Consider the following 14,998-nt stretch of genomic DNA (forward strand, 5'->3'; position numbering starts at 1 on the left):
CAATAAATCAATCAATTCATGACGAAACAGATCACCTTCCTTAAGAAAGTTTAAAAAATTATCACCAAGTTGCTTTAATTTCCCCTTCACAAGGTTTCATAGTACACACTTTTTGTGTACAAAGTAATTGCATGGATGATATAATTATCATAATTTTAAGATATCGTTGTACTCTAATCAAGGTATAAAGAACCATATGTATTACCCTTTATTTAAATGAAAGAAATGTGATTGCAAAAACATTTTTTAGATCCAAAGATTTTAATAGGAGGATATTTAAAAATCAACGTGAAAACTAATTACAAACTATTTAATTTAATTTGGAACACAGCATTTTATTTCAAAATAGCCAGTGGCAATTTTTGTTTTAAATATCTTGATTACGATACAATGAAATCTTACCCTTGTGGTCATTCATGCGTAGTTACTTAGTACACGGGAAAAGTATGTACTATGAAAATTAGAAGGCAAATATAAGCAATTTGATTGGACGAGAAGTTGTAAGTATGTGCTAAATTGAATTCCACTGCTCTACGATGGCCTCGCGATTGGGAGAGCCGATCAAGGGGAGGCACTGAATTATTCGGGTTAAATTTGACCCAGTCAATGGGATATTTTAGCTCGCCAATCAATGGCCTCGTCTTCACTGTTATGCACATGATTCTATCACTTCCCTTTACACAAATCTAAGATTTAGTGAAATTACGGACGCTTTAAACAGTGTCACGGTGATATATGAAATCCTAGAATACAATATAATAAAACCTAGTTTTGACTATTTACTACAAATAACAAACTATATCCTCCTCAATAATGAATTTACCTTCAACCAAAAATGTTATAGGCAAATTATAGGAGCTAGCCAGGGACATGTGGCAAGTCCTCAAATCTCAGATATAGCCATAAAATTAAATTTTAAAATATTTTTCCACACAGAAACAAAATATTATTTCATAAACATATGAAAGATGATGGATATATTTTATTTCAAGGCACTGAGGAAGAAGTAAAACTTCTTTTCGAAATAGCAAACACAAACCATAACCTACTGCAATTTACTTTTGAAATTGACTGACAAAGTTTGAAGTTTCTAGATTTAGAAACATATAAACTAAGGACATAGATTTCGAAAAGAAAATATCACAAAACCAACTGAAAAATTTCAATATCTACACCAAAATTCAAACCACGCTAAAAGTTGTTTTAATTCCTTTATTAGAAGTGGGACACTTAAAGACGTATCGTATCTGTATCTGATACGTTGACGTATAGGAACGTATCTATTGGTTATTGTTAAAATACATGTAGCAATCGAGAATAGGGAAAAGAGTTGGAAAAAAAGTGAAAGGTTGATGACTATTTTTGGTCTCTATCAATTTTAATACCTGAATGGTTTTTTAATAATTTTTTAAAAGATGTATTTAAAATGTGTTTATATACTTGCTTCTTGTATGTCAAAATCATGACTTCTTTTATCTATTGTTACATTTGTTGCCCTAAAGGTGATGTTTCTACGATATATATTTACAGAAACTAACAATACAATTATGAAAGCATGGACGACAGCAGAAGCTAACATCTACACACATTTAACAATCACTTGTTTGTCGTGTCAATCTATATACTTGTATATGTTTTAGCACTCGATATTTAAATCATTAGAACTACCCAGGCGTGAAGTTGAATTATATTTAACAATTAAATAAAATTGAGAATGGAAATGGGGAATGTGTCAAAGAGACAACAACCCGACCATAGAGCAGACAACAGCCGAAGGCCACCAATGGGTCTTCAAGTTTACGTTGACAATATCTATACGCGTACTTTAAATTTGCTAATAAATGAATCATTCAACATCAGCAGAGTAGGATTGGTGACTGCTACCAATTTTAATACATTTAGCAGGCAATACTTTTTTTTCAAAGAGTAAAAATGAAAGAGAACAAAATTTTCATCACCCTTTCCCTATTTGTTCCCTCTCTTATCCTTGTTCTCGAAATTATCATCACAGTTTTTGACTCAATCATTAACTATATCTGCATTAGTATCATTTAAATTCATGCCTGAAAAGTGATGATCGATGGTTTAAATATCGAGTGTTTAGATATAAACGAGTAAACATAAGTTGAAAACTATCGTGTTAAAAAGAGAGTGTATTAATGACCGAAAGACATCTAACATAACAAAAAAAATCCACATAAACATGTACTATTTAAACATGTAAATAATCAATTTTGATCAATAACCCATAGATACGTTCAGATACGTCAACGTATCAGATACGGATACGATACGTCTTTAAATGTCCCACTTCTATTAAAGGTGAAGGAATACGAATTCTTAGAAATACATGTACCTCTGATCCTGACAAGTTTAATTTTATAGAAAATTTAATACAGAGAGGTTACAAAAACGCTTTAGTGAGTATAAAATATTAAGAAATATTTCCCATACAGAAAGATTAAACAAATTAACAAACAAAGAAACAAGCATTAAAAACAAAAACACAGATACCTAGGCTATAATATATCTTTCATAACACAATACCACGCTAATGCGGAAAATTTAAAATCCATTATAAGAAAACATTGGCATATAATTCACGACAACCCACAGTTCAAAAATCTCTTTGATAAAAAAACCTGCAGAAAGTTCAAACAGGAACATTGGAGAAATCGTGAAGAAACACTTGAAATAAATCAATGTCGTCCAATAGAAATTAATTAGACAGTTACACTAAAACCAAAGGAAGGTGCGCTGACAATAAAAATGCATACTGAAATGTATTTTTAACTAAATCTAATTACACAAATAAGTAATCCATACTTTTATATTGTTCTGTTGATTTGAAAAATGAATGGACGGATCACAGCGATTTATTTTAGAATTATACTTTTTTTTTTAATTTGTGTTTCAGTATCTATCCATGAATTAAATAAGTTCACAATACCTTTAATACTAGAATAATTTAACGAGTGCAACCAGTTTAAAGGTTATTTTTACACTGTTACTGTTATGTTGACATAATAAACTAACTGTACATTATCTCGTGTTACAGTTGACCAGTTTAGTCTTGTGCACATGATTTATTATTCCAAAACAGATGTATTGTGAACATATCATTAAATTCATGGATACATATTGGAACACAGAAACCGAAAAAGAAGTGAGTACAATTTGAAATTGTAAGGGGGTGACTATTCCTGATTCAGTTAAAATAAATCAGCATGAATAAAATTGCAAATAAACGTTAATGCAGAATTGTCTCAAATATGCGTCCTCAAATAAAAAAAAATAATTGAGTAAGACCAAATTCATTGAAGTTACCTGCTTTATTTGTAGTAAAAGAATATAGATCCCGTAACTTTTGTTATACGTGTTCAGGTATAACAAAATCTAAAATAGATATCAATGTTTCCACAAAAGCTACTCTGACTCCAATCGACGTAAATTTTGCACACAAGACCGGATTCATATGCTTCTTGATATTTTCACGAGTTATTTTTTGTTCGAATGATATTTAAATGTTCACGAAAATCTGATCGTTGGACTCGTCTTTGATGGGAATTCAAATTTGTTCCGTGCAAAAAGTTATACCGCCCAGAGGACTAAAACGATTATTTTTTATGAAGGTCCGGATTTCTTATTACCAACAAAAATAATCGTAGTTTGTAAGTTGATCGTACGTTACTCTCATCAGCTCGTACGAATAAATGTTTTCTTTTTTTTAAGGAGCCACATAACGTTTGTGCAAGAAAAAACATAACGTTTTTTCTCGATCACTTGGTGATATCACCTATGAAGAAACTTTTTGTTGTTATTTTATAAATATATTCAAAACAAATTCCTATAAACTTTCTTGCAAACACTTTTATTTTATGAATGGACATGTGTAAAGATAGTAATTATGTATATCCCCATTGCCATTCTGTAATTGCGTGAAGTCTTTGTTGTCGACAGCCAGTGATACACACAATGTGTCCATGTCCACGCTGTTATGAAATTCATTCTATGCATTGAATTTAAATAAATAAATTTGAAAGGTGTATTTAAAAAAAACTTGCAATACACTGTCAACATTTGACTTTATTAAAAGATGGTAAATGTTTCCCTGGACTTTATAGAATATAATATGGCCCTTTTTTATTTGAACTTTGGGTGTTTATTTTCGCTGTTTGATCAAACAAATTCAGCTATCATTGGTTTGGACCTAAAAAATTTGATAATTCCAAAAAATGCTTTTCAAATGCCCTTATATCAGTGGGAAATCTAGTGAACGAAAACAAAAGAAAATTCACTCTTCTTATGATAGAGTCGAGAAAGTCAATAATAAAACAATGCCGGTTACGATACTGATCAAAAGTTATTTCTAAAGAATAATTGTACATTTTATAGAAATTATTTGTTAAACTGTGTTATTAGAAATATACATGCACATACACGATGTTTATGTTCAGTATTTATCGAGGTAATTGCATTAGAAGCTTGTGAAACTGAAATTTAAAAAATGTCAATCTTTGCTGCATATTGATAAAAAAAATTGGAAAAAATCATGTACATACAAAACCTAAAGATCTTTCGGGTCACCAATTTTCGGTGTGTTCCACAAAGTCCTTAGCATGTTACAATTTCCCAAAGTATACTTATTTATTCACCCCTAAGTTATCGAGAACACCGGTCTGCTCTTGTCACATGTACATTCAATAGAGAAATATTGTCTTTTTGTGAATATAAAAATTCAAAAGTCTGATTGTGTAGGTTAAGAAATTAAAGATCTCTATTTTTATAAAGTAGGTATCTTTCTACTATTTTTCATACAATTTTAATAAAAGGTCGTCTCGATTTTTGTACATGTATTTGCGGTCTTCTCGATCTATTTACATTCAATGTTAACATCGAAATAAGGTCCGTTTGATTTTGCTTAGTAACTTAATTTCAAAAGTGCCAATCTTTGCTCCATATCAATCGATTCCTTTGGAATTTTTTCCTTGACTTTCTCTGAACTAGCTGTATATATATACGGATAATGAGCATGTTCCAGAGAGGTATATAGCTAGTAGAAAAATAAATTGAAGTTGGTACTCCAGGAATTTATTCGCATAGCAACATTTTAAACCAATTTTACATCAAGCTTCTATAGCCTGCTGTACTCGTCGTTTGCTACTTAAGGAGGGAAATGATAACATTGAATGGAAGATTTGTTTTTATTTCAACTTATTTCTATTTGAACATTTTCCCGTGAATCCATAATTGATAGCGCCCTTGCTTAAATGGGACAAACATTGAGAAGATCTAGTTTTCAGTGTTTACAGGGGAGGTAATATTTTGTCACTAGATTTCCCACTATATATATAGTTTAGCATTTATTCACCTAAGCAACTGGACACTCTTTTGAAGTATCAGATTTGTTTCAACTAAAAAGTCAAAATTTATATGATTTATTATATAAAAATTCTACCTTACATTTTAAATGTACTTTACATGGAAAGAAAGGTTATTAACAATTATTTGGATAATTGATGTTTATATAAAGGATTATCTCAGTTTTAGTCATAAGATAGGGTTTTCCCTTTTTGAACCTCTAGATCATGTTAGCCTCATTTTCAACTTAGTTTGGGATATACGTCATCTATTTTGCTGCTTTCAGATCAATAGCAGTGCACTTATGTCGTCAGATATTTTCATTACGTTTTGATTGGATTTTCATATTTTAAATTATTGATTGGATATTTATACTTATAAATTGATATTTGTACATTATTCTGTGTGATCTAAGACTTTACGAATTCGTGGTGGCTTTTTCTTTAACTTACTTTCTGCCACGACCTTGTGGAACCAAAATGGCTACAAGGAGGAAATCGGCAAGTCGTGTACAAACAGAAACATTAAACGACCAAAATCCTTCTAATTGGACTGCGTCTCAACTAAAGGCTGCCCTCGGTAAAATCGGGATTAAGATTACGGGACATTTATCAAACAGTAGTTTGAGAAGATTGTACTTAGACAATCAATCTAATGAAAATAGTTCCGCAGGGATTGATAATTCAGAGAATTCAGCAGAAAGGAATTCTGTTTCAGATGGAAGCTATTCTTTAAACGTAAGTGCTGCAACCGGATTTGATTCTATTGACATGAATAATTGTGATAGCGAAGTTAATCCGCTGTTGAATATTCACTCAATTCCAACCGTTCAACAGGAGATCACTACGCCTTCTACCTCATCTGCGCACGCAACCATTCAGCTTCCGCCCATTGCTTCATCTGCGCACGCAACCATTCAGCTTTCGCCCACTGCTTCATCTGCGCACGCAACGACACAGAATGTAAACAATCAAAATGTAAACATGGAAAACCTCCTCATGAACACTATTCAACTTTGTCAACAGTCAATGCAACATATGAATAAACAAGGCGATCAGATACAGCCATGTTTTACTTTATAAACAGCTTTTGGAAATGGTTCAACTTCACCAGGCATTGCGTCGTCATTTACTTCGACTATTCCTGTTTATTCTGCAAATTCTTCAACTCCAGGAAAATTCGTTTTCAGCTGTAGACATGGTTTCCCCCGAATTTAGGAATGACATTATTGCAGGTAAAGATGTGAATCTTAATATGTTATTAATTCCAAACTATGAAAACACTACTTTCAGAAAGAATAAGGAATCAGATGTAAGACTCCAGAGAAATCTATCAATGGACGAATTTGTAATTGCCTTTGGGCGTTACAAACGTAATATGGGTACAGCTTTCCCTAACAGAAACGAGGAGCTAGATTTATACCTGGCACACATTATTGAAACGGCAAACATCTGGCCAGACTGTTTTTATGAATATCACAAAATATTCTCAGCTAAATGTGCTGTTATGCTAATTCAGCACAACATCAAAATAGATTGGTCAAAAGGGGACTCAGATTTACGTAATATGGTATGTGCAGGTTCTAAGATCAACACATGTAGGAAGTGTCACTCAACAACTCACTCCACCGTTATGTGTAGTGTACAGCAGCAAAATTTTCAGCCACAAAGAAATTCTACTTCATACAGAAACACACCTGATTCTTTTGGCCGTGATGTTATATTTGTAGTTGGTTTACCTGTTTGCAACAATTTCAATGGGTTTAAAGGTTGCTCTAAACCTTATTGTAAATACGTACATGCTTGTAAAACTTGTAAAAGTAAAACTCATGGAAAAGTTGCTTGTCAAAACTACAAAGAAGGTCAGCAACACAATGATCAAAACTTAGTTAAAGCAAACAGTAAATTAGTTCCATAAAAATGACTACCTCCTAATCATAGAGCTTCTTCACCTATAAATTGTGACCTGTTAGAATTTGAGCTAAGAAATCACCCTGACAAAAACTTTGTTAGCTTACTGTGTAATAGTGTTTGATATGGTTTTGATATGTTAGTTTCTGACATTAATATTTCTACATATGAATGTAAAAATGCTTTGTCAGCCAGGAAAGATCCAGATTCAGTAACTGCTCTAATTCAAGATAAATTGGTTAAAGGCTTCATTCAGGGACCTTTTTTACACCCCTCTTGTTCTGTTTATAGGGTTAGTCCAATCGGTATAGCAGTACAAAAATATTCTTTTAAAAAAAGACTTGTATTGGATCTTTCCTCGCCTCACAACAGCTGTGATCATGATAGTGTGAATGATTTGATAGACAAAGATTTATGTTCACTTAGTTACATTAAAGTTGATGATGCAATCAATGCAATTCAAGAATATGGTTTAAATAGTATCTGTTGTAAGGTAGATGTCTGCGATGCGTTCAAACAGTTGGCTATTTTACCTACCCAATGACATTTATTTTGTTTTAAATGGGACAATTTTTATTATCATTATGTAAGACTTCCTTTTGGTTGTCGATCTAGTCCCAAATTATTTGATATGTTGTCAAGAAGTATACGTTAGATAGCCAAAAATAATTATAACATTAATGTAATTTTTCACCTCTTAGATGATTTTTTAACAGTTGACAGGCCTACTGAGTGTGGAGAAAGAACAATGGCTTTAATTTCTTTAATTTTTAACAAATTGAGTATTCCTCTATCGAAGAAAAAGACTGTTGGTCCTACTTGTGTGTTAGAATATTTAGGCATTGTATTAGACACTGTAAATATGCAAGCTAGATTGCCCCAAGACAAAGTGATAAGAATTACAGATTTTATAACTTTAATTTGTTAACATAAATGGTTTTCTGACCGTTGGCCTGAAAATTTACCATGCAAATCCGACTTTGCTGCTTCTATGGCCTTTTTGGAACTTTATCCTATAGTTGTTGCAGCTGTTCTATGGGGTAAGGAGTGGTGTGGTAAATGGATTCTTTTTTACTGTGACAATTTAGCAACAGTCCACATTTTTGCTAAAGGTCGATCGAAAGAAACAAACATTATGAAATTAATGCGTAAACTTAAGATGTGTGCTGCAACTTATAACTTTGCTGTCTAAAGTGAACATTTACCAGGAAAATCTTAGCAGAAGTAACAGCTACTCCTTGCCCATAGCTTTCAGACATTCTTTGGACAGCTCAGTAGACACGTTATGGAAATATTCAGTAGCTGATAGTACAAGATCGCATTATACTACAAGTTTTGATCTATATAAGAAGTTCTTCTTATTGCAGGGATCATTCTGGACTTCAAATGAAATGCCGCCTGTTTCAGAAACTTTGTTAATGCGATTTGTTGCCTTTTGCGATGAACATAAAAGTTTAAAATATAGCACAATTAAACTGTATTTATGTAGTATAAGATATTATTACCTGAAATATTCAGGAGTTAGTCCTTTAGAACAATATGGCAAGCCATTATTATGTTTACAAACAATTTTAAATGGTTTAAAAAAAGAAGCAGAAAGGTTGTGTTAAAAGGCCTAGATTGCCAATTACTATATCTTTGTTGTACAAAATGGTTATGCTATTGAGAAGCAATTTTTTCAGTCTTTTTAACAATGTAATGTTAGAGGCAGCTTGTGTTGTAGCTTTTTTTGCTTTTTTGCGTTGTGGAGAGTTCACTATACTTAGCAATTTTGATTCGGAAACACATTTGTGTGTTGGTGATTTAGAAATTTTCGAAGATCACATTTTGTTATATTTGAAAAAATCTAAAACAGATCCTTTCAGACAGGATGTTACTATACCCTTATACAAAAGTGGACATATTATTTGTCCTTGCATTGCTGTTAAAAATTATTTGTCTCTTCGGAGAAAAATGTCAAGTATTACATCTGATGCTCTGTTTGTCTCTGATGATGGCAATCCTTGAAGTAGACAATTTTTCATCAAACATGTCAAAATTATTTTAGACAATTTAGGTCTTCAAAGCAAAAAATATAATGGACATTCTTTCAGAATTGGAGCAGCAACAACCGCACAGGAAGTAAGATTAGAAGACCACTTGATTAAAACATTAGGCAGGTGGTCATCAGATTGTTATACTAGGTATATTCATATCTGCCCAAGAGTAATTCAACAAGCTCAAAATCAGTTAGTTTCATCAATTTCCTTGTCTTAAACTGTTGTACTGGCAATAAAAGGAGAAATTAACTTGGGGCTACAGCTGCTTATGCATCTGTATTTGGACTTTTCGATAAAATTGTATACTTTTATAATCAAATTTTATCTTATCCCCCAAGTTTTCTGTATATTAATTTTCATTTATATGTTAAAAGGGGGATAACTCTTAATGTTTATTATGTGTATGCAGCTATTAGTCCCCAGTTTTTCCAATGTAATATTTCTATTTTCATATTATATATTAGTTTTAATAAATAGTTTTATTAGCGCTGGATCTTTATTTAGTCTGAGGATACAATTATTCCGAATTGAAAAATAACACATAGATACTTGGTCACTTATCACGATACTGGATATGAAAGGAGATGCAAGGTATACATCAGTGAGATAGTTTTGTCTTGGAAACATAAGACATTATTAAGGTCAAATACAGTCTTCGACAATAAAGTTATTTCGCTCTCTGTCAAACTTAAGGATGAATATAAACAAATAGCATACCACATGAGTATAAAATGGTCTTAGGCCATGTACGACTGAATATTATGTTAGGTCAATTTAGGCCATAACACATATCTCTATATATGAAAATGCATACAGAAGCTATTAGATTTATTTTAATTTTTGTTCATTTCTATGTTAATTGTGGAGAGTTGTCTCATTGGCAATCTTATTTTGATGTCTTGTCATGATACAAGAAGTCTAAATACAAAAGGACTCTTGCATTCCACTTCTGTGCAGAGACTCGTATGGTCTGATGCAAAGTTTTTGCACTTTTCATCAGAAAACTTGTATGTAACTTTACCCAACAGGCATATATTTGAACCACTTACTATTCTACAGAAGAAAATAAAGGTAGTATATGAAATGACACAGGTACACCCATCATTGTAAAGAGCTCTTTTTACATATAAAGTGAAATATTTACGAAAGACTTCATCTTTTATGTACAAAGCTCCTCATTCGTATTTTACTTGCATCAAACAGGCCACTTGCCCAGGACCATAAATATAACATTTTGCAATTTTTTCTACTTTTTCTCTAAATTCAGAATTCACCAATGATTAATGAAACTTGACTAAAGCTTGGAAACACAAATATCAAAACAGTCAGATAGACAGTAAGCAAGCCTCTTGGATATAAAAATGGAAACAGCTTTAAAATGCTTATTTTGGCATTATAATGCCAAAATGGGACATTTTTACAAACATATTTGCATTTTTTTCAATATTTCCTGAAATCGCAGCAATCTAAATAATAAGTGCCATGACAAATTTCTTAATTTATTTGAAATGACATTACCTTTTTAGTGTTATATTTTGTCTGTTTGGCTTTTTCTTTACTGGTGTGACTTCTGTAGAAGATTTTATTTGTCATTTTCTTTTTCAGTAAACAGTATATAATTATTATCCCTATAGAATGGATTACATGGGCTTGAGTTTAACCTTATCATTTTTCTTCAATATGGTTTTAAAATTGTCACAAAATGGTCAACTTCATAGCCAATGTTGCTTGTTGTTAGAAATTAACCTATCTGATTTGGGTTCTAGTGCGGATTATGAACAATCAAATCTTTTTGACAAAAAAGCAATATTTTTGATAATTATGCAATGATCTGTTGTATAGAAAATGTTGGACATACATCATTACACTAGCCATAGTATGGGTTTATCCAGACAAATCATCAGGTAGCATCAATACTAACCTGGACAAATTAAAAAATAGTCCTTGGCTAGTAATCGGTATGTATTTCTGGTTGTAATTCCACTGGACGAAACCATGGATACCAAATTATCATTTACGAATTGGGTTGTAATTCATCTGGACGGAGTATAATTTCATTTACGAACTAATTATAATTTACAGTCGTAAAATAAATAAATAAATAAATAATCTTTATTTCAAGAGGATAATCCCATTAGTTAAAACTAATCTTCCTGAGAGTCCTCAAAATAATAATAACATATTTATAAGTACATACAGTATTATAATGATATATTATACACAATATACAATTGTATCTAGATAATAATGAAAAAGCATATTAATTTGCACAATTGATGAAAAATGTGTTACATTTTGTTTTAAAAGATACAAGTGTATTACTCATTTTTATTTCATTTGGTAAACTGTTCCATATTTGAGAACCTGATTATGTAAATGTTTTCTTTAAAAAGTTTGTTTTTGGTTTCGGAAGATTTAATAGTTTTTCATCAGCTGAACGTAAATTATAATTCTGATTACCAATAAAATGAAAGTTTTCTTGTAAATAGTTAGGAACCATATCATTTAATGATTTAAATACAAGTATTGCCTTTTGATATTGAATGCGTTTTTCAACATTTAACCAGTTTAAGCTATTAAACAACAAACTGGATGATGTCATTATGTCAGCTTCTACTATAACCCTAGCAGATTTCTTTAATAACTTATTAAGTTTATTTAGTCCACTTTCATAACAACTTCCCCATATATTGCAACAATAATCAAACAATGGCAGAATATAAGCATTAAAATAAATAATACGTATATGCATAGGCAAATATTTTCTTATCTTTTGTAATAAATTGATTCTATTTGATATTGTACATGACATTTTATCTATTTGCTTATTCCAATTTAGGTTTTTGTCGATATATAAACCAAGAAGTTTTTCACAATCTACATTCTCTATTTGTTCATCTGAAATTTTGATATCTAAACTGTTCCCAGTTGAATAAAGCCTCTGTTTTAAACCAATAATCATTGATTTACACTTTTTGGTATTTAGTTTCATACAATTTTGCGAACACCAGTTTTCAATTACATGAATATCATTTTGAAGGTTAGCAGTTAACTGAAGTACATCATTACCTTTACTATGTAATGTAGAATCATCTGCATATAAATCTATTAATGAATTTTCTATGTTCAGTGGTAAATCATTGATATATAAAATAAATAACAGAGGGCCTAGGATAGAGCCTTCTGGTACACCAGTTTTTATGCATTTAGTATAAGACATGACGTTATTGACCTTAACTTGTTGACTTCGTTCATACAAGTATGACTTAAACCAGTCTAGTGTACAGTTTGAAACATTATAATATTCAAGCTTTTTTAATAAAATAATATGATTAACCAGATCAAAAGCTTTCTTTAAATCTAAAAATATAACTCCGTTTATTTCTCCATTATCTATATTTGCTAACCATTCATCTACTAATTAAGTAAGTGCAGTTGTGCACGAATGTCTAGGTCTGAATCCTGACTGTGTAGTATTAAGAAGGTCATTTCTATTTAAATATATATACAAACTATTAGCTATATGTCGTTCTATGATTTTGGAGAGACAAGGCAAAACTGCTATTGGTCTATAATTATCAGGATTACAAGCATCGCCACTTTTAAAAATTTGGGCAAACTCTTGCAGTTTTAAAAAATATTTGGAAATTTACCACATTTGATGCTTAAATTAAATAAATATGTTAAAGCTGGTGCAATGACATCGCTGTCCATACTCAAAATATTTGGTCCAACATCATCTAAACCAGTTGCTTTAGACTTGTCAAGTTTTTTTAAATACATTTTTACATCTAAAATACTCATTTCTGGTACAATGAATTTTTCACTACCACTTTGTAATTTTGATTTCACAAATTTGTTGAGTACATCGAAACTTGGACCTTCATCATTATTACATAATTTGTTATCAACTATACCTTCAGCAATATTTGTGAAATGCACATTAAATGTATTTGCTATATCAACATCATTTTGAATTACATTATTTTTATTGTCGAGCCTGCGACTTTTGTCGCAGAAAGCTCGACATAGGGATAGTGATCCGGCGGCGGCGGCTACGGCGGCGGCGTTAGCTAACTTCGTAAAAGCTTTATATTTTAGAAGGTGGAAGACCTGGATGCTTCATACTTTGTATATGGATGCCTCATGTTACGAAGTTTCCATCAGTCACATGTCCAATGTCCTTGACCTCATTTTCATGATTCAGTGACTACTTGAAAAAAAAGTTAACATTTTTTGTAATGTTAAATTCTCTCTTATTAAAAGTAGTAGGATAACTATATTTGGTATGTGCGTACCTTGCAAGGTCTTCAGGCCCGTCAGACAGTTTTCACTTGACCTCGACCTCATGGATCAGTGAACAAGGTTAAGTTTTGGTGGTCAAGTCCATATCTTAGATACTATAAGCAATAGGTCTAGTATATTCGGTGTATGGAAGGACTGTAAGGTGTACATGTCCAACTGGCAGGTGTCATCTGACCTTGACCTCATTTTCATGGTTCAGTGGTTATAGTTAAGTTTTTGTGTTTTGGTCTGTTTTCTTATACTGTATGCAATAGGTCTACTATATTTGGTGTATGGAAGGACTGTAAGGTGTACATGTCCAACTGGCAGGTGTCATCTGACCTTGACCTCATTTTCATGGTTCAGTGGTTATAGTTAAGTTTTTGTGTTTTGGTCTGTTTTTCTTATACTGTATGCAATAGGTCTACTATAATTGGTGTATCGAATGATTGTAAGGTGTACATGTCTAGCTGGCAGGTGTCATCTGACCTTGACCTCGTTTTCATGGTTCAGTGGTCAAAGTTAAGTTTTTGAGTTTTGGTCTTTTTTTCTAATACTATATGCCATAGGTCAACTATATTTGGTGTATGGAAATATTTCATGATCTATATGTCAGTCACGCAGGTTTTATATGACCTTGACCTCATTTTCACGGTTCATTGATCAGTGTTAAGTTTTTGTGTTTTGGTCTGTTTTTCTTAAACTATAAGCAATAGGTCAACTATATTTGTTATATGGAAGAATTGTTAACTGTACATGTCTGCCTGGCACGGTTCATCTGACCTTGACCTCATTTTCATGGTTCATTGGTCAATGTTTAGTTTTCTTGGTTAATGTTAAGTTTATGTGACAGTTGTAATAAAGCTTTATATTTAGGACTATCAACATATATATCAATGATTAGTAAAGAAGGCGAGACATTTCAGTGTGTGCACTCTTGTATTCCAAATGCGTGATATTATTATGTAATTTTTTGGGATTTAGACTTTTGACATTCTTCCAAATAGTTTTACTATCTTTACAATTTGAAATAGCATTTTGGAAATAATTTTACTTTGCCTGTTCTACTAAAAATGTAACCTTATTACGCCAAAATTTATAATTATATTTATTATATACTTAGTAGTAAATACAGATAAATTGTATGTGTAATACAATCATTGGCAAGCGTGCTGTATCAGCCGCCCGTGATGATATCGATATCAGCACGGTTGCAAAGGCTTTATCACACCTTTAATCTGTATGACGTCACGTCATCGATTGCAGTCACTGTTGCAAAGGCTTTATCAAACCCCTAATCTGTATGACGTCATGTCAAACCTATAATCTGTATGACGTCATTCAAACCTCCTTACCTGTATGACGTCATGTCACATAAAAAACAACTACGTGAGGTATATGTAT

This window comes from Mytilus californianus, unplaced genomic scaffold (genome assembly GCF_021869535.1).
Source record: "Mytilus californianus isolate M0D057914Y unplaced genomic scaffold, xbMytCali1.0.p SCAF_14, whole genome shotgun sequence".
NCBI lineage: Eukaryota > Metazoa > Mollusca > Bivalvia > Mytilida > Mytilidae > Mytilus > Mytilus californianus.